This window comes from Amphiura filiformis, unplaced genomic scaffold (genome assembly GCF_039555335.1).
Source record: "Amphiura filiformis unplaced genomic scaffold, Afil_fr2py scaffold_53, whole genome shotgun sequence".
NCBI lineage: Eukaryota > Metazoa > Echinodermata > Ophiuroidea > Amphilepidida > Amphiuridae > Amphiura > Amphiura filiformis.
Window position 1 is genome coordinate 178750 of NW_027305517.1, and position 18799 is coordinate 197548.

Consider the following 18799-nt stretch of genomic DNA (forward strand, 5'->3'; position numbering starts at 1 on the left):
AAAAAACATTTTAATATGAAGTGTAAGGTATAACTCATATTATTTAAATTAAAAATATATCTAAATTACGCCCTCAATTTGCACGCAAATGTACAGTTTATAGAATTAAATAATTAATAATTTGATATAGAAACGAAAATCTATGTTAAAGATTGCAACAATATAATGTTATAAATTTATATGTGTGCTAGGTGTTTGTTAGTGTGATAGCTGATTGGCATTATTCCGGTCCAGAATTGGACATTACAATAATGTTTTCTTAGAATAAATGATCACATCAAACAACTGTGTAAAAACAACATGAGTTGCAAAATGTCAAATTCATGGTGTATATTACCTGTACAATTTTGCTCATCAGAGTTGTCGCCACAATCATTGTATCCATCACATTTCCATGTTACTGGTTTGCACCTTCCATTAGGACAAAAAAAGCCATCGCATGGCTCATCTGTTGGACAATAATATTCTACTGGATGTGGTATGCACTCTTCATTCGGACAATGGTGATTTTGACAAGGTACATGCGAAGTGAGTAAAACGAAACAAACAAACTTTGATTTGTTGGACATGTAGTTAAGGTCGGTGAGATTTATACAATTACATGAATTGTAACAAATGGCATACGATTTCACCGACAATAACACCGATGGCGCGATGAATCAAAGTAGACCATCAACTTGGAGGAATCAAACTGTCCCTTTTTACAAGCAACGCCGCGCTGTAACGCCGCAAAGCTAGACCACAAACAGTGATAACTTCGACGACGCGAAACTGCTTCTCTGTCAACAAGAACACCGAAGGCTCGAAGATTAGAGTAAATGTGCACCCGCAACATGGAGCAATAAAGCTGTGCCTTTTTACGCCGCAACGCCGTAACGCCACGAAGCTCGAACTCTTTATAAACACTGGCAACTTCCACGCGCTGTTCCTCTGTCAACGAGAACAATGCAGAAATCAAGCTCAGTGTTCCTTTTTACCAGCAAAGCCGTAACGCCGCGAAGCTCAACCTTTTTACCCGGGGGGGGGACTCAACTTTGGAAGTGACGGCATGTGCCTGTCAATAGGCCCCCTCTTTTGAAGTCGACTATACCCGATGACCCCCTTTTTTTTTAAAGTCATACCCGATGACCCCCCCCTTTTTTAGTTGCGGCTGCCCAATGACCCCCTTTTCTAGATTTTCTAGAAGAGCATCATCAAAATGCAACAAAATAATGCCGAAACTTTCAAATTTTGCTCCATTTTTTCAAAATTATGCCGAAACTTTCAAAATTTTGCTCCATTTTTTCAAAATTTTCTACCCGATGACCCTTTTTTTGAAATCTTATACTCAATGACCCCTTTTTTCAAAATATTATACCCAATGACCCCTTTTTTATTTTGTTTGTACCCAATGATCTCCTTTTTTTAAATAACGCTTTGTTACCGATAGGCCCCTACTTCGCGACACCGGTAGGCACATACCTGTCACTTCTAAAGTTTAGTGCCCCCAGGGCCTTTTTACAAACAATGGCAACTTCGACGCCGCGAAGCTCAACCTGTTGATAAACACTCGTAACTTCGATGCCGCGAAGCCATGCCCTTTTTGAGGCAACGTCGCAACGCCCCTTTCATCATTTTTCTTTCCACATTCGTTCTTTCTTTCCCATGTTATCCGCTTTAAAAATGGTTTGCTTCCTTCTGTCTCTTTTCTTCAGTTTCTTTATCATTTGACATGAAACTGTCCCTTTTACAAGCAACGCCGCAACTTTGCATACTTTGGTTATACTAGTTCTATTGCAAAATGACTAACATGAATTAGAACTCGTGGCAGAGACAACCTTACTCATCCGAGTGGTCCTCACAATCACCTTTTCCATGACATGCATATTCTTCTGGTATGCAGCTTCCTCTATTAGGACATGTCAAGAAAGCCCATTGCATGGCAGTGATGGGTCACCTGTTGGATATGTAGTTAAGGTCGTTGAGATTGATAGCAATTACATGAATTGTACAGATTATCCCGAAGGTCGCGGAACCATTTTGAATGTTCAAACAATTTCTAAATACTACTCACAGCCATCGTGTATTCTCAGTTGTAAAATGACAAACCTGAATTCATTGTGTAACTTACCTGAGGGACAATTTTGCTCATCCGAGTTGTCGCCACAATCATTTTCTCTATTACATACAAAATATTCGTGTATACACTCTCCATTAGAACAAGAAAACCCATCGCATTCTGTTGGATAAATAGTAAGGTCGGTGAGATGTATAGCAATTACATGAATTGTCCAGAATGTCCCAAAGGTCGCGGTACCATAGCCAAATAAACACGGTTGTTTGATATCATGTGAAACCGAGTCATTTTAAAGAAAAGTTGAACAATGATGGCGCTATTTATCTAAAATCTTGTTTGCATCTCTTCAAGGGTTAGACACATTTTAAAAGATTGGAATGTCTTATTAAGTATCATGCCCCATTAATACGGTACATCTATGAGCCATGAATTGAGATACTTTTTTTTAATTCTTACTACATTTAGTGAGACAAAGGACAATTAATAGTCTGGCCATTTTCATCAGATATTTTCTAAACTGCTGCAACCGTGCTTTGAGTCAACACATATCACTGAGGGCCTTACAGATTCAGACATTTAGTGTTGTGGAATACAAACTACAAATACAATGGGTAAGTAACTGCAACATGAATGACTATAAAAGTGTGCTACCAAGATGTGCCCAAACTGGTCCGGCAAGGTCCGTAGAGCTGGCAAAGTAATTGCTCGCGGGCAACTCAACCCAAACCTCCACGTGGTGTCGGATGGATAACGCTAACTTGGGCTCTGGGGAACAGGCTTGGATGCGAGGAAGTCAAGCTAGCGTAGGATCATGCAAAGTAATTTGACCACGTTTTAGCCCTTCCTCGGCTGACTCAGCCTGGTGTGGCTCTGAAGAGACACCGTTTGGTTTTTACCACGCAGACAAAGGAACAATCTGGATTTTAGTGTACGAGCAGATACTCAGGAGATATCAACGAGCTAGGCATGAAGAGGATAGAAATAAATATGATGCAGTGAAGCAGAAAACTACGTATTGTGACTGAATGGAATTATACAGGTGCAACTTGACAAAGGAGTGAGTACTGGCGCAAATAACCTCAGTAGTTGAAAGCGCCATACAAAACCAACCAAAAAAAAAAAAAAAAAAAGTGCCCAAACTAGGATTGATCATGAGAGTGATCTTGTAAACAATAAAATGAGTACTGAAAGTAATAACCGGTTGATATACACTGGAGATGAGGGCTAATCCATTTAGTTCCACACTCCCCTATGGAAAGGGTACAATCCAAATTATATGATTATATGAAAGAAGTGAATACTTAATGTGTGGCTTTTCACCCTTTTTTTAAACTTGGTCCCATTTAGTAAAGTAGTATTAACATGAAGAATGAGTCCTAATTTTTACATGCAACAATGTAATCTTATAGGTTTAAGACTGTTCGAAAGCGGTGCAATATGACGTAGGCTACCGTATGTGTTATCAAAAACATTTCAAGGTTTATGTTTTATTATATTGCGTGATCATAAAGAGTAGTAGAGTATTATATATACTTAGCCAATTGACTGTGTGTCAACCTGCTACATATAGGCCCTACATCTGTACATAAGGCGCAGAATCGCACATGACGATGAAGAATTTAACAAAGTGAGTATTTGCTACAACATACATTATAACGTCTATACGGAAAAAAACTTCAATTACGCACGAACATTAATTCATTTGCTCTACAAAATAAACATTGACAACTAAGAAAACCAACAAGTAGCCTATAGATGACTTCGTATGGGTCTTTAAAACTTTCATAAATGGGACCAAGTTTAAAAAAGGGTGAAAAGCCACACAGGAAAGATTTTTAAACTTTGGCCGCTTTTTACGATGTGAAACGTTTTTGGTAGATATTAATTCTTTTTTGAGGTAAAAAATATTGCGCGCTAAGTGGTTCTTTGTAGCCATGCGAGGTGAACTAGTTGGATATCCATATTTCGCGGTTAATGGTGCTTTGTAGCCCTAGTTGGATATCCATATTTCGGGGTGAGTGGTTTTTGAAGCTCCGAGGGCAAACTAGTTGGATATCCATATTTCGCGGTTAGCGGTTCTTTGTAACCCTGCGGGCAAACTAGTTGGATATCCATATTTCGCGGTTAGCGGTTCTTTGTAGCCCTGCAGGGGCAAACTAGTTGGATATCCATATTTCGCGGTTTGTGGTTCTAGTGGTTTTAACGACCCGTAACCACCCCAGTCAGCTGCATACCGCATCCAGCTATTTTAATTATCAAAATACTAGTTTTTTAATGCTATGGGGTAACAGAATTATTAAAAAAAATAATAGCTGAACCCAATAGTTCAGCCAAGGACTGGAAACGACATATTGATGACTTTATATAGAGTGTATTCAATAAACCCAAGGCGGAACGAGAGTTGGTAAGTAACCGCTATCCGAACCATAAACATACATGCATGATCAGACAACGAGTATTCAATTTCCTCATAGCATCCCACGTTGTACACACGTCAGTCGAATTTGGCGGTGTTGGTTTGTTAGCCCTCCAAGTTATAACATCGTTCACTTTGTGTTGAACATTGTATGTGGGCCTCGCTGAGTCAACACATATCACTGAGGGCCTTACAGATTCAGACATTTAGTGTTGTGGAATACAAACTACAAATACAATGGGTAAGTAACTGCAACATGAATGACTATAAAAGTGTGCTACCAAGATGTGCCCAAACTGGTCCGGCAAGGTCCGTAGAGCTGGCAAAGTAATTGCTCGCGGGCAACTCAACCCAAACCTCCACGTGGTGTCGGATGGATAACGCTAACTTGGGCTCTGGGGAACAGGCTTGGATGCGAGGAAGTCAAGCTAGCGTAGGATCGTGCAAAGTAATTTGACCACGTTTTAGCCCTTCCTCGGCTGACTCAGCCTGGTGTGGCTCTGAAGAGACACCGTTTGGTTTTTACCACGCAGACAAAGGAACAATCTGGATTTTAGTGTACGAGCAGATACTCAGGAGATATCAACGAGCTAGGCATGAAGAGGATAGAAATAAATATGATGCAGTGAAGCAGAAAACTACGTATTGTGACTGAATGGAATTATACAGGTGCAACTTGACAAAGGAGTGAGTACTGGCGCAAATAACCTCAGTAGTTGAAAGCGCCATACAAATCAACCAAAAAAAAAAAAAAAAAAAGTGCCCAAACTGGGATTGATCATGAGAGTGATCTTGTAAACAATAAAATGAGTACTGAAAGTAATAACCGGTTGATATACACTGGAGATGAGGGCTAATCCATTTAGTTCCACACTCCCCTATGGAAAGGGTACAATCCAAATTATATGATTATATGAAAGAAGTGAATACTTAATGTGTGGCTTTTCACCCTTTTTTTAAACTTGGTCCCATTTAGTAAAGTAGTATTAACATGAAGAATGAGTCCTAATTTTTACATGCAACAATGTAATCTTATAGGTTTAAGACTGTTCGAAAGCGGTGCAATATGACGTAGGCTACCGTATGTGTTATCAAAAACATTTCAAGGTTTATGTTTTATTATATTGCGTGATCATAAAGAGTAGTAGAGTATTATATATACTTAGCCAATTGACTGTGTGTCAACCTGCTACATATAGGCCCTACATCTGTACATAAGGCGCAGAATCGCACATGACGATGAAGAATTTAACAAAGTGAGTATTTGCTACAACATACATTATAACGTCTATACGGAAAAAAACTTCAATTACGCACGAACATTAATTCATTTGCTTTACAAAATAAACATTGACAACTAAGAAAACCAACAAGTAGCCTATAGATGACTTCGTATGGGTCTTTAAAACTTTCATAAATGGGACCAAGTTTAAAAAAAGGGTGAAAAGCCACACAGGAAAGATTTTTAAACTTTGGCCGCTTTTTACGATGTGAAACGTTTTTTGGTAGATATTAATTCTTTTTTTGAGGTAAAAAAATATTGCGCGCTAAGTGGTTCTTTGTAGCCATGCGAGGTGAACTAGTTGGATATCCATATTTCGCGGTTAATGGTGCTTTGTAGCCCTAGTTGGATATCCATATTTCGGGGTGAGTGGTTTTTTGAAGCTCCGAGGGGCAAACTAGTTGGATATCCATATTTCGCGGTTAGCGGTTCTTTGTAGCACTGCGGGGCAAACTAGTTGGATATCCATATTTCGCGGTTAGCGGTTCTTTGTAGCCCTGCGGGCAAACTAGTTGGATATCCATATTTCGCGGTTTGTGGTTCTAGTGGTTTTAACGACCCGTAACCACCCCAGTCAGCTGCATACCGCATCCAGCTATTTTAATTATCAAAATACTAGTTTTTTAATGCTATGGGGTAACAGAATTATTAAAAAAAATAATAGCTGAACCCAATAGTTCAGCCAAGGACTGGAAACGACATATTGATGACTTTATATAGAGTGTATTCAATAAACCCAAGGCGGAACGAGAGTTGGTAAGTAACCGCTATCCGAACCATAAACATACATGCATGATCAGACAACGAGTATTCAATTTCCTCATAGCATCCCACGTTGTACACACGTCAGTCGAATTTGGCGGTGTTGGTTTGTTAGCCCTCCAAGTTATAACATCGTTCACTTTGTGTTGAACATTGTATGTGGGCCTCGCTGTAATAACATAAAGATCAGTATGATCAGTGTGGTATCACAGAGCAGACCCTTGAGAGGGTCTGCTCATTTGGCTCATTTGCATGGCAGTCGGACTCGCCATTGTATTTGATCATTTGTGTATGGAGAGCAATGGCGACCCGTCATTGTATTTGTTCATATGTGTATGGAGAGCCACTCTTGGAGCCCATGGGACTTAGGCTAGGTCTTCAGGTAGAGTCAGACGCTGTATGTACTAGAAACGCCCATTCTTGATTCTGCGTTCATTCAATGTTAGCATTAAATTTGTATTGCCCGGCGGCCCCTCGTAATGGAAAAACCTGAATTTGTTACATAAAAAGAAATGAAAATTTAAAAAAGCAAGGTTCCACCTGAGTACATATTAAATTGGTGTAGAAATTGTTTTCAAATATATATATGAATTTAGACAAACATACGGGATATAATGAACCTTTGACATGACGCCATGATGACATGATTTTATTAGTCGTTTTGTATATCATAATACCAGTATTTGTAATTTTATATTATATAGAACTAATATTTTGCATCATAAATGCGCAGTTCATATGCACAGACGATTACTAATCTTCAAGACTTCAAAATAACATGTTACTAAGCAGGTAATAGGTGCTGGCCTTGTCCTATTATACTTGTTCATTTGTGTATGGAGAGCTCACTGACCTGTTAATAGAGGTCAATGGGATAGCTTCTTTATGAGGCACTTCTCCATCGGTTTCAGGGCGCAGTTCATTGAATTCAGCGGGATTCTATTGCAAGTGCTTTTATATTATTACAAAACGGATCGTGGTTATTGCCTTGACAAATCTAATACATAATTCATACCAGGGATTAATAAATCCAGGGGTGCGGACATTTCATTGGTCGCAAACCACCGGGATTCGATACAAGTTTGCGTTGTAAATGAATGCGTGAATAAGAGTGTCATCCCCTTGGCGCGATATTTGATTTCTGAAAATACTCAAGTTGCCGTTCAAAATGCCTAAAAATCATCAAGATATTGCAATACTGTCTAAAGTGATGTAAAGTTGTGGCAAATTTGTATGATTTATCGCACATAATTTCTGCGTAGCGTGGAGAATCATTTACATAGGATTTTGGAGAAAAAATGTGATAATTTTAGGGAAATATAGAATGGCGGAAGAAACAAATAAAACATTTTCCTGGAATGTGTAGACCATACTCTTTCTGTTCCTATTGATTTGGATACTGAAATAATTCTTAAAATGAAGCTGTTGGGTGATTTATGTTGGCGTTTCTAGAGTGTGTCATTACTGGCAAACATCTAGGGATATTGTTGAGAGGGCACTCGATTCACGAGATTTCTTTTGCAAGAACGCCAAAATAGCACGAATTTTGTTGGTTTGCGACTGAAGAGTGTCCGCACTATAGATTTCTGCCATGCAAATTAGCTAGTGTTAGTGGGTAAGAAAGTGGCATCTTTTGAATCGTTAAGACAAGCCACATAATCTTATGTAAAACTCTGCTGGGTGTTTCGATCATGTATTATGCGTGTTTGGTCAAGTGAGGGTAATTTGTAAAGCATCAACTTGTGAACAAGTCATAGAGGGTTTGATCATGCTCATGATGTTGCCATTTTGGACGACTTCTGAGTGTTTAAAGCCCAAAATGAATGAATAAAATCGTGTATGAGATATTTGCGGGGATATTTGGGTGCATTGGGCACTTATGGGTTGGGTATAATAGATTTCTATGTATACAATTAAGTCTGATATATTTTCGATGGAATATATATTTTCACTTGAAAAGTTAGTAGTTTTCCGAATTGCAATTTCTGAATATTATATAAAAGGTGAGAATAAGACTATAAATGTAAGAGTATGGGATAATTTTGATTGTTAATAAATGCGAAACGCCGGCGGTAGACATCAGCAATATCAGGGATTGCCGCGATTCTTGCAGTAGCTTTTATGAATAGAATACAATAGTGGATACAATAGCGGATACAATAGCGGAACAATAGAGCTCTCTTACGGGCAAATAAACCTCGTCGCGTTTTGCTAAATTTCACTTCTTCTTTTTCATGAACTAACCGTTATTTTTTTAAACTTGTGGCAAAACTTCGACCGAAGTTTTTAATATACAAACATTAATAAAACCAGCAAGTTTCATTTGAAATATGGAACTATTTGGACGCCTCAGAACAGAAAGAAAGAAAGGAGATATACAGGTCATAAATCGAGATGCAATAGCCACCAGAGAATGTTTTGCAAATGTGCTATTCCAGTTAAAATCCATACACCCCTATGGAAGACATGACCTTAGTCAAACAGGAAGTGTGAATTTTGCCTAATACATTTTCAGCTATTTTGATGATATTTGTCTGTAAAATTCCTATCTATTAGCATTGGAGCACATCTTCTGATCCCTTGGTGGTCTCGGTATGGCGGCGCCCATGGGCCAAATAAATGCGACAATTATCCCCATTATCGTTTTAATATGATTTGCTACACTGTGATCATATCACTAACGATGAATGTAATAAATCAGTTAACATGGTTAATGAGTTCCGTAGAAGAGACTGACAAATAAATGAATTAAAATAAAATAAAGATTGGGAGATTCACTTACAACAGACAACAATATTGATGTTTTCGGTTTGTACTTTGCATACTTTGGTTATACTAGTTCTATTGCAAAATGACTAACATGAATTATAACCCGTAGCAGAGACAACCTTACTCATCCGAGAGGTCCTCACAATCACCTTTTTCATGACATGCATATTCTTCTGGTATGCAGCTTCCTCAACTAGGACATGTCAAGAAAGCCCATTGCATGGCAGTGATGGGTCACCTGTTGGACATGACCTTTAGTCTTCCAAACAGGAAGTGTGAATTACATATGGGATTACCTGAAATTGGAATTTACACATTCTATGCGAAAGATTAAGATCATGTCTTCCTTAGAGGGATATGGATTTCAATTGGAATAGCCCAATAGTCAAGTCAGACAGATGTGAATATCAAAGAGCGGTTAAACAATGAGGAAAACTCCCGGGGAAAACTACAACCCTTTATGATACATACCTGCCTCCTGGTTACGTTTCAGAGTCTGTTTTGGCGACAAGGACTTATGCGGCTTGCGGACTTTTCCAACCTTGGCTGGTAAAATAAGTGTTATAATTGAAGACCGAATTAAAAAGACGTTTGAGTCCGACGTCAGGGTAAAGGCGCGGCGTGATTGTTTGCTGACCTGCGCAGTACGGAATTTTTGGTCTGCTTGCCAGGAAGTCATAGCAAACTAGTCTTTTTAATTCTGTCTAGAATTATAGAGGCATGCATGAAACTGAGATATATATGAGACTTATAAGGGTATTTCGTGATCCCCCACCACTTTTCTCAACAAACAAAAGTTGAGATTTTTATATCACTGGAAACCTCTTGCAGATTATTTTGTTTGGCAAATATATCGTCAAATTTGAATTACGTTCTGGTGTACCAGAACGAAATGACAACAGTGGCCTATGGAGCAGTGTAATACGCAAAACTCGCAAACGCAAAATCGGAATCACCTGAAATTTTGGGAAGAAACTTTTGTCGTAGATATCTACTACAAATGTTATAAAATGAGAATACTCCTTTAAAGAGAGATTTAAACAGAATAATTTCAATATAAGATTGGTTAATTAATTGCAGATGTTGCTGAAATAAATGACATGACATTAAACACCGTACAACAATATGCATACTGCAGTTACTGTCCGTTTTCCTATACACAATACACAGTGCTCTCACCATTGACGCGTGACCTCTACAAATGATGTGTGTTGGAAGAATGGACACTTGGCTAGTTAACATCACTGTGTGAAAAATAACCAGCCAATATTTTATTTATTCTCTTTAACTTCTAGCAAATATGTTTCTCTAACATGACCTAGAATTACAGCTAGGTTAGATGTTCAGAAATGGTCGCACTTTTGTAAAATATGAGTGAGGGCAAAGCATAGCTACAATGCTGGCCATAAGTGTTGGGACGGTTTGATAGGGTAATGTAAATAAGCCCCCCACTCCCCCCGATCAATGTTGAATCCTACTTTTTTGGTCACACGCGCCTAGTGCACCCAACATTGATTGGTGGGGAAGGGTGAGGATTGGGGTGTTAGGAAAGGCTTTAGGCTTGTCACCAAAGAAACCTCCATTTTATCACGTTAACAATAACGGAAATAAGGCCATAATATAGTGTACGTTTTCCGTAAGTGTCCCAACACATTTTGGCCATGGTTGTATTTGAAAAGTTGAAACAAAATCATCTAATTTCAGTTTTTTGCTTATAACTCAAAAAGTAATTATGATATTGACACCAAATTTGGAGCAGTAAGAGATCCTATAATTATGCTTGCCCACAAAAAATATAAATGGCTACATTTTAAATTTAGGGACTGGTCACTTAAAAAGTCTTAAAGCCATATTTTTGGCCATGTTGAAGTTCACTATTCGTCACTTTAACTGTCGAAAAGTTAGGTTTTAAAATGACAAATTATTGTTTCCACCAATTAAATCTTATATTAAAGTTATAGAAGAAAATAAAAGTTATCACAACATCTCGTGATCAAAAAACAAATAAAGGAATCGAACCCATGCACACTTGTTTTTCCAATTTAATGCTGTCTACCTCAATTGAAGTAACGGAGCAAATCAACTTGTTAGCATTAATTTAGACTACATACAATAATGGATGAACAAGTACAGTGTGTTAGCTCAGTTGATGCTCTGCTTTTATTTGTGATCTTATTTATGAAAAAAAATCCTACACATTTTCATTTCAACAGAAATTCAGTGATATGAGAAATTATTTATTTTAAAAAGAAAGCAAAAAAAAAATTAAAAATTAAATAGTTAGGAATTGAACTCGGACTTTTTGAGTACAAGACAGACAACTTATCAACTGAGCTAACATGTTCAAGTGACTCGTAAACTGAATCAAGAGATAGTAGTGATTCTCTTTATTATAGTACATACCGTGACATGAACTCAAGCATGTCCGCATTCAGTCTCGTTCCTAAAGTAAGACTAATCATGAAATTTAAATATATTGTATGGACTTTGTATTAAGGATGCGACGGTAAACCAACGAAACACCATCATGACCATACACACATGAATGCATCCCATCGATAAACCATTGCTATAAAGTCTGATCATAGTCAATTGCTTTTATTCTAAGAATACGGTGGTATATCGTGGATTCATGGCGTTATGTTTTACAAATCGACACAATATTTTCACAACAATATGGATTACCGATATGATCATTTCAGAAATTCAACTTATTTAGCACAATATTGTCAATTTAAATATCATGATTAATTTGACACTTGTCAATAAACAAAACCATACGAACACCAGTGGTCTCCGATAGCTCAATTGGTTAGCGCGCTGGTCATCTCCAATAGACAGCGCGGGTTCGACTCCATCCAATTTTTTTTTTGTTATAATTATTTCGTGACAATTTTCTTTCAAATTACTTTGCAGACGAACAAACTTCTTTTTCAAATAAAATGCAAAATGTCACTATTATGGGCATTTATTGTGGCTTCTTAGTATTATATACTGCGTTTGTTGTGTTATATAGGTAATGTTGTATCATGAAGATCATTCACCTTTTGTTGTAACTTATCTCTAAATCATGAACTATTATATTTACTAGTATTCATCCTTAAAATCGGCATGACCTATGCTGAATCCATGAATCACGGATACCAAAAATAATGTATATGCTTTGACCTGCTAATTTGCATCAAACAAAATGACCACAAAAATAATTAGAGTTTTACATACTAATTTAATGATTTTGGTGGTTAATTTGTTTTTATGCAAATTAGAATGTCAAAACATTACAATTATTTATGGTATCCATGATTGTTGGATTCAGCATACTCAAATTGACTTTAAAAACATAGATACCGTTTTTAACTAAAAAATGCACCTAAGACTTCTATTTCTCAGCAGGAAGTCGACTAGTCTAATAGGATATGAAGGTGAATAGTCAATGATGTTTGCTATCTTCTGAAGATGAAATTCTGATTTAGGAATTATGTGTAATGTTATAATAATTACTCTTTTTATGTGCTATGTTATTTTTCAAACGTAAGTTTCTTTGAAAGCGCTTTAATAGATTTCAGTCATAAAACGTAATTTAAGCCCACTCCTGCCGACTATAATTATATTTACACGATATACTTGTTGCAAATACCACATACGTTTTTGATGCAAACGATGACAATTATTAAAGTTTGTTATTTAGTCTAAAAATTAGCTTTTTTTAATTTAAGTATTATTTTTTGTCCAAAGTCACTCTTTTAAAAGACTTCAATCAATTCCTGTCAACAAATATTATGTATTTCTGGCGACTAAATCACTACTCTTTCAAAATAAAACGTCATTTTATTCAAAATACGTAGTTCACGTAGGCTAATAATGTACAGCACGCCCTGTAAAATACATGATATTGCATATAAAAAGTGACCGTATTGTTATATCACGTGAGGAAAATCCAATAGTTTTTATATAAGTGAAAAAAATAAACAGTTTCTCCATTTTCATGTAAAATTTGATGAAAATCCAAGCTATGGTTGAGGAGATATGGGCCAAAACACACATTTTAAAATTGGATTTTTTGTAGCTTAGAGACATGTATTTGAAAAGTTGAAAAAAAATTATCTAATTTCAGTTTTTGCTTATAACTCAAAAAGTAATTATGATATTGACACCATATTTGGAGCAGTAAGAGATCCTATAAGTATGCTTGACCACAAAAAATATAAATAGCTACATTTTAAATTTAGGGACTGGTCACTTAAAAAGTCTTAAAGCCATATTTTTGGCCATGTTGAAGTTCACTATTCGTCACTTTAACTGTCAAAAATTTAGGTTTTAAAATGACAAATTATTGTTTCCACCAATTAAAATCTTATATTAAAGTTATAGAAGAAAATAAAAGTTATCACAACATCTCGTGATCAAAAAACAAATAAAGGAATCGAACCCATGCACACTTGTTTTTCCAATTTAATGCTGTCTACCTCAATTGAAGTAACGGAGCAAATCAACTTGTTAGCATTAATTTAGACTACATACAATAATGGATGAACAAGTACAGTGTGTTAGCTCAGTTGATGCTCTGCTTTTATTTGTGATCTTATTTATGAAAAAAATCCTACACATTTTCATTTCAACAGAAATTCAGTGATATGAGAAATTATTTATTTTAAAAAGAAAGCAAAAAAAAAATAAAAAATTAAATAGTTAGGAATTGAACTCGGACTTTTTAAGTACAAGACAGACAACTTATCAACTGAGCTAACATGTTCAAGTGACTCGTAAACTGAATCAAGAGATAGTAGTGATTCTCTTTTATTATAGTACATACCGTGACATGAACTCAAGCATGTCCGCATTCAGTCTCGTTCCTAAAGTAAGACTAATCATGAAATTTAAATATATTGTATGGACTTTGTATTAAGGATGCGACGGTAAACCAACGAAACACCATCATGACCATACACACATGAATGCATCCCATCGATAAACCATTGCTATAAAGTCTGATCATAGTCAATTGCTTTTATTCTAAGAATACGGTGGTATATCGTGGATTCATGGCGTTATGTTTTACAAATCGACACAATATTTTCACAACAATATGGATTACCGATATGATCATTTCAGAAATTCAACTTATTTAGCACAATATTGTCAATTTAAATATCATGATTAATTTGACACTTGTCAATAAACAAAACCATACGAACACCAGTGGTCTCCGATAGCTCAATTGGTTAGCGCGCTGGTCATCTCCAATAGACAGCGCGGGTTCGACTCCATCCAATTTTTTTTTTTTGTTATAATTATTTCGTGACAATTTTCTTTCAAATTACTTTGCAGACGAACAAACTCCTTTTTTCAAATAAAATGCAAAATGTCACTATTATGGGCATTTATTGTGGCTTCTTAGTATTATATACTGCGTTTGTTGTGTTATATAGGTAATGTTGTATCATGAAGATCATTCACCTTTTGTTGTAACTTATCTCTAAATCATGAACTATTATATTTACTAGTATTCATCCTTAAAATCGGCATGACCTATGCTGAATCCATGAATCACGGATACCAAAAATAATGTATATGCTTTGACCTGCTAATTTGCATCAAACAAAATGACCACAAAAATAATTAGAGTTTTACATACTAATTTAATGATTTTGGTGGTTAATTTGTGTTTTTATGCAAATTAGAATGTCAAAACATTACAATTATTTATGGTATCCATGATTGTTGGATTCAGCATACTCAAATTGACTTTAAAAACATAGATACCGTTTTTAACTAAAAAATGCACCTAAGACTTCTATTTCTCAGCAGGAAGTCGACTAGTCTAATAGGATATGAAGGTGAATAGTCAATGATGTTTGCTATCTTCTGAAGATGAAATTCTGATTTAGGAATTATGTGTAATGTTATAATAATTACTCTTTTTATGTGCTATGTTATTTTTCAAACGTAAGTTTCTTTGAAAGCGCTTTAATAGATTTCAGTCATAAAACGTAATTTAAGCCCACTCCTGCCGACTATAATTATATTTACACGATATACTTGTTGCAAATACCACATACGTTTTTGATGCAAACGATGACAATTATTAAAGTTTGTTATTTAGTCTAAAATTAGCTTTTTTAATTTAAGTATTATTTTTTGTCCAAAGTCACTCTTTTAAAAGACTTCAATCAATTCCTGTCAACAAATATTATGTATTTCTGGCGACTAAATCACTACTCTTTCAAAATAAAACGTCATTTTATTCAAAATACGTAGTTCACGTAGGCTAATAATGTACAGCACGCCCTGTAAAATACATGATATTGCATATAAAAAGTGACCGTATTGTTATATCACGTGAGGAAAATCCAATAGTTTTTATATAAGTGAAAAATAAACAGTTTCTCCATTTTCATGTAAAATTTGATGAAAATCCAAGCTATGGTTGAGGAGATATGGGCCAAAACACACATTTTAAAATTGGATTTTTGTAGCTTAGAGACATGTATTTGAAAAGTTGAAAAAAATCATCTAATTTCAGTTTTTTGCTTATAACTCAAAAAGTAATTATGATATTGACACCAAATTTGGAGCAGTAAGAGATCCTATAAGTATGCTTGCCCACAAAAAATATAAATAGCTACATTTTAAATTTAGGGACTGGTCACTTAAAAAGTCTTAAAGCCATATTTTTGGCCATGTTGAAGTTCACTATTCGTCACTTTAACTGTCAAAAAGTTAGGTTTTAAAATGACAAATTATTGTTTCCACCAATTAAAATCTTATATTAAAGTTATAGAAGAAAATAAAAGTTATCACAACATCTCGTGATCAAAAAACAAATAAAGGAATCGAACCCATGCACACTTGTTTTTCCAATTTAATGCTGTCTACCTCAATTGAAGTAACGGAGCAAATCAACTTGTTAGCATTAATTTAGACTACATACAATAATGGATGAACAAGTACAGTGTGTTAGCTCAGTTGATGCTCTGCTTTTATTTGTGATCTTAAAAAAAAAAAAAAATCCTACACATTTTCATTTCAACAGAAATTCAGTGATATGAGAAATTATTTATTTTAAAAAAAAAAAAAAAAAAAAAAATAAAAAATTAAATAGTTAGGAATTGAACTCGGACTTTTTGAGTACAAGACAGACAACTTATCAACTGAGCTAACATGTTCAAGTGACTCGTAAACTGAATCAAGAGATAGTAGTGATTCTCTTTTATTATAGTACATACCGTGACATGAACTCAAGCATGTCCGCATTCAGTCTCGTTCCTAAAGTAAGACTAATCATGAAATTTAAATATATTGTATGGACTTTGTATTAAGGATGCGACGGTAAACCAACGAAACACCATCATGACCATACACACATGAATGCATCCCATCGATAAACCATTGCTATAAAGTCTGATCATAGTCAATTGCTTTTATTCTAAGAATACGGTGGTATATCGTGGATTCATGGCGTTATGTTTTACAAATCGACACAATATTTTCACAACAATATGGATTACCGATATGATCATTTCAGAAATTCAACTTATTTAGCACAATATTGTCAATTTAAATATCATGATTAATTTGACACTTGTCAATAAACAAAACCATACGAACACCAGTGGTCTCCGATAGCTCAATTGGTTAGCGCGCTGGTCATCTCCAATAGACAGCGCGGGTTCGACTCCATCCAATTTTTTTTTGTTATAATTATTTCGTGACAATTTTCTTTCAAATTACTTTGCAGACGAACAAACTCCTTTTTTCAAATAAAATGCAAAATGTCACTATTATGGGCATTTATTGTGGCTTCTTAGTATTATATACTGCGTTTGTTGTGTTATATAGGTAATGTTGTATCATGAAGATCATTCACCTTTTGTTGTAACTTATCTCTAAATCATGAACTATTATATTTACTAGTATTCATCCTTAAAATCGGCATGACCTATGCTGAATCCATGAATCACGGATACCAAAAATAATGTATATGCTTTGACCTGCTAATTTGCATCAAACAAAATGACCACAAAAATAATTAGAGTTTTACATACTAATTTAATGATTTTGGTGGTTAATTTGTTTTTATGCAAATTAGAATGTCAAAACATTACAATTATTTATGGTATCCATGATTGTTGGATTCAGCATACTCAAATTGACTTTAAAAACATAGATACCGTTTTTAACTAAAAATGCACCTAAGACTTCTATTTCTCAGCAGGAAGTCGACTAGTCTAATAGGATATGAAGGTGAATAGTCAATGATGTTTGCTATCTTCTGAAGATGAAATTCTGATTTAGGAATTATGTGTAATGTTATAATAATTACTCTTTTTATGTGCTATGTTATTTTTCAAACGTAAGTTTCTTTGAAAGCGCTTTAATAGATTTCAGTCATAAAACGTAATTTAAGCCCACTCCTGCCGACTATAATTATATTTACACGATATACTTGTTGCAAATACCACATACGTTTTTGATGCAAACGATGACAATTATTAAAGTTTGTTATTTAGTCTAAAAATTAGCTTTTTTAATTTAAGTATTATTTTTTGTCCAAAGTCACTCTTTTAAAAGACTTCAATCAATTCCTGTCAACAAATATTATGTATTTCTGGCGACTAAATCACTACTCTTTCAAAATAAAACGTCATTTTATTCAAAATACGTAGTTCACGTAGGCTAATAATGTACAGCACGCCCTGTAAAATACATGATATTGCATATAAAAAGTGACCGTATTGTTATATCACGTGAGGAAAATCCAATAGTTTTTATATAAGTGAAAAAATAAACAGTTTCTCCATTTTCATGTAAAATTTGATGAAAATCCAAGCTATGGTTGAGGAGATATGGGCCAAAACATACATTTTAAAATTGGATTTTTTGTAGCTTAGAGACATGTATTTGAAAAGTTGAAAAAAAATCATCTAATTTCAGTTTTTTGCTTATAACTCAAAAAGTAATTATGATATTGACACCAAATTTGGAGCAGTAAGAGATCCTATAAGTATGCTTGCCCACAAAAAATATAAATAGCTACATTTTAAATTTAGGGACTGGTCACTTAAAAAAGTCTTAAAGCCATATTTTTGGCCATGTTGAAGTTCACTATTCGTCACTTTAACTGTCAAAAGTTAGGTTTTAAAATGACAAATTATTGTTTCCACCAATTAAAATCTTATATTAAAGTTATAGAAGAAAATAAAAGTTATCACAACATCTCGTGATCAAAAACAAATAAAGGAATCGAACCCATGCACACTTGTTTTTCCAATTTAATGCTGTCTACCTCAATTGAAGTAACGGAGCAAATCAACTTGTTAGCATTAATTTAGACTACATACAATAATGGATGAACAAGTACAGTGTGTTAGCTCAGTTGATGCTCTGCTTTTATTTGTGATCTTATTTATGAAAAAAAATCCTACACATTTTCATTTCAACAGAAATTCAGTGATATGAGAAATTATTTATTTTAAAAAGAAAGCAAAAAAAAAAAAAATTAAATAGTTAGGAA

At 35.0% G+C, this 18799-nt stretch overlaps 1 long non-coding RNA gene across 2 annotated transcripts in view; it reads right to left on the reverse strand.

Moving 5' to 3' along the window:
* LOC140144409 (uncharacterized) overlaps window positions 1–18799 on the reverse strand; it is a 151006-nt gene that overhangs the window by 4556 nt on the left and 127651 nt on the right. Inside the window, exons 1-3 of one of the 2 annotated variants that reach the window (XR_011857886.1) lie at window positions 9757–9834; window positions 2111–2218; window positions 338–487 (exon numbers count right to left, since the gene is read on the reverse strand). This is a non-coding gene — a long non-coding RNA (uncharacterized lncRNA). Of the gene's footprint in view, window positions 1–337; window positions 488–2110; window positions 2219–9756; window positions 9835–18799 lie in introns of those variants that run through there. The other variant, XR_011857885.1, reaches the window with a different exon arrangement.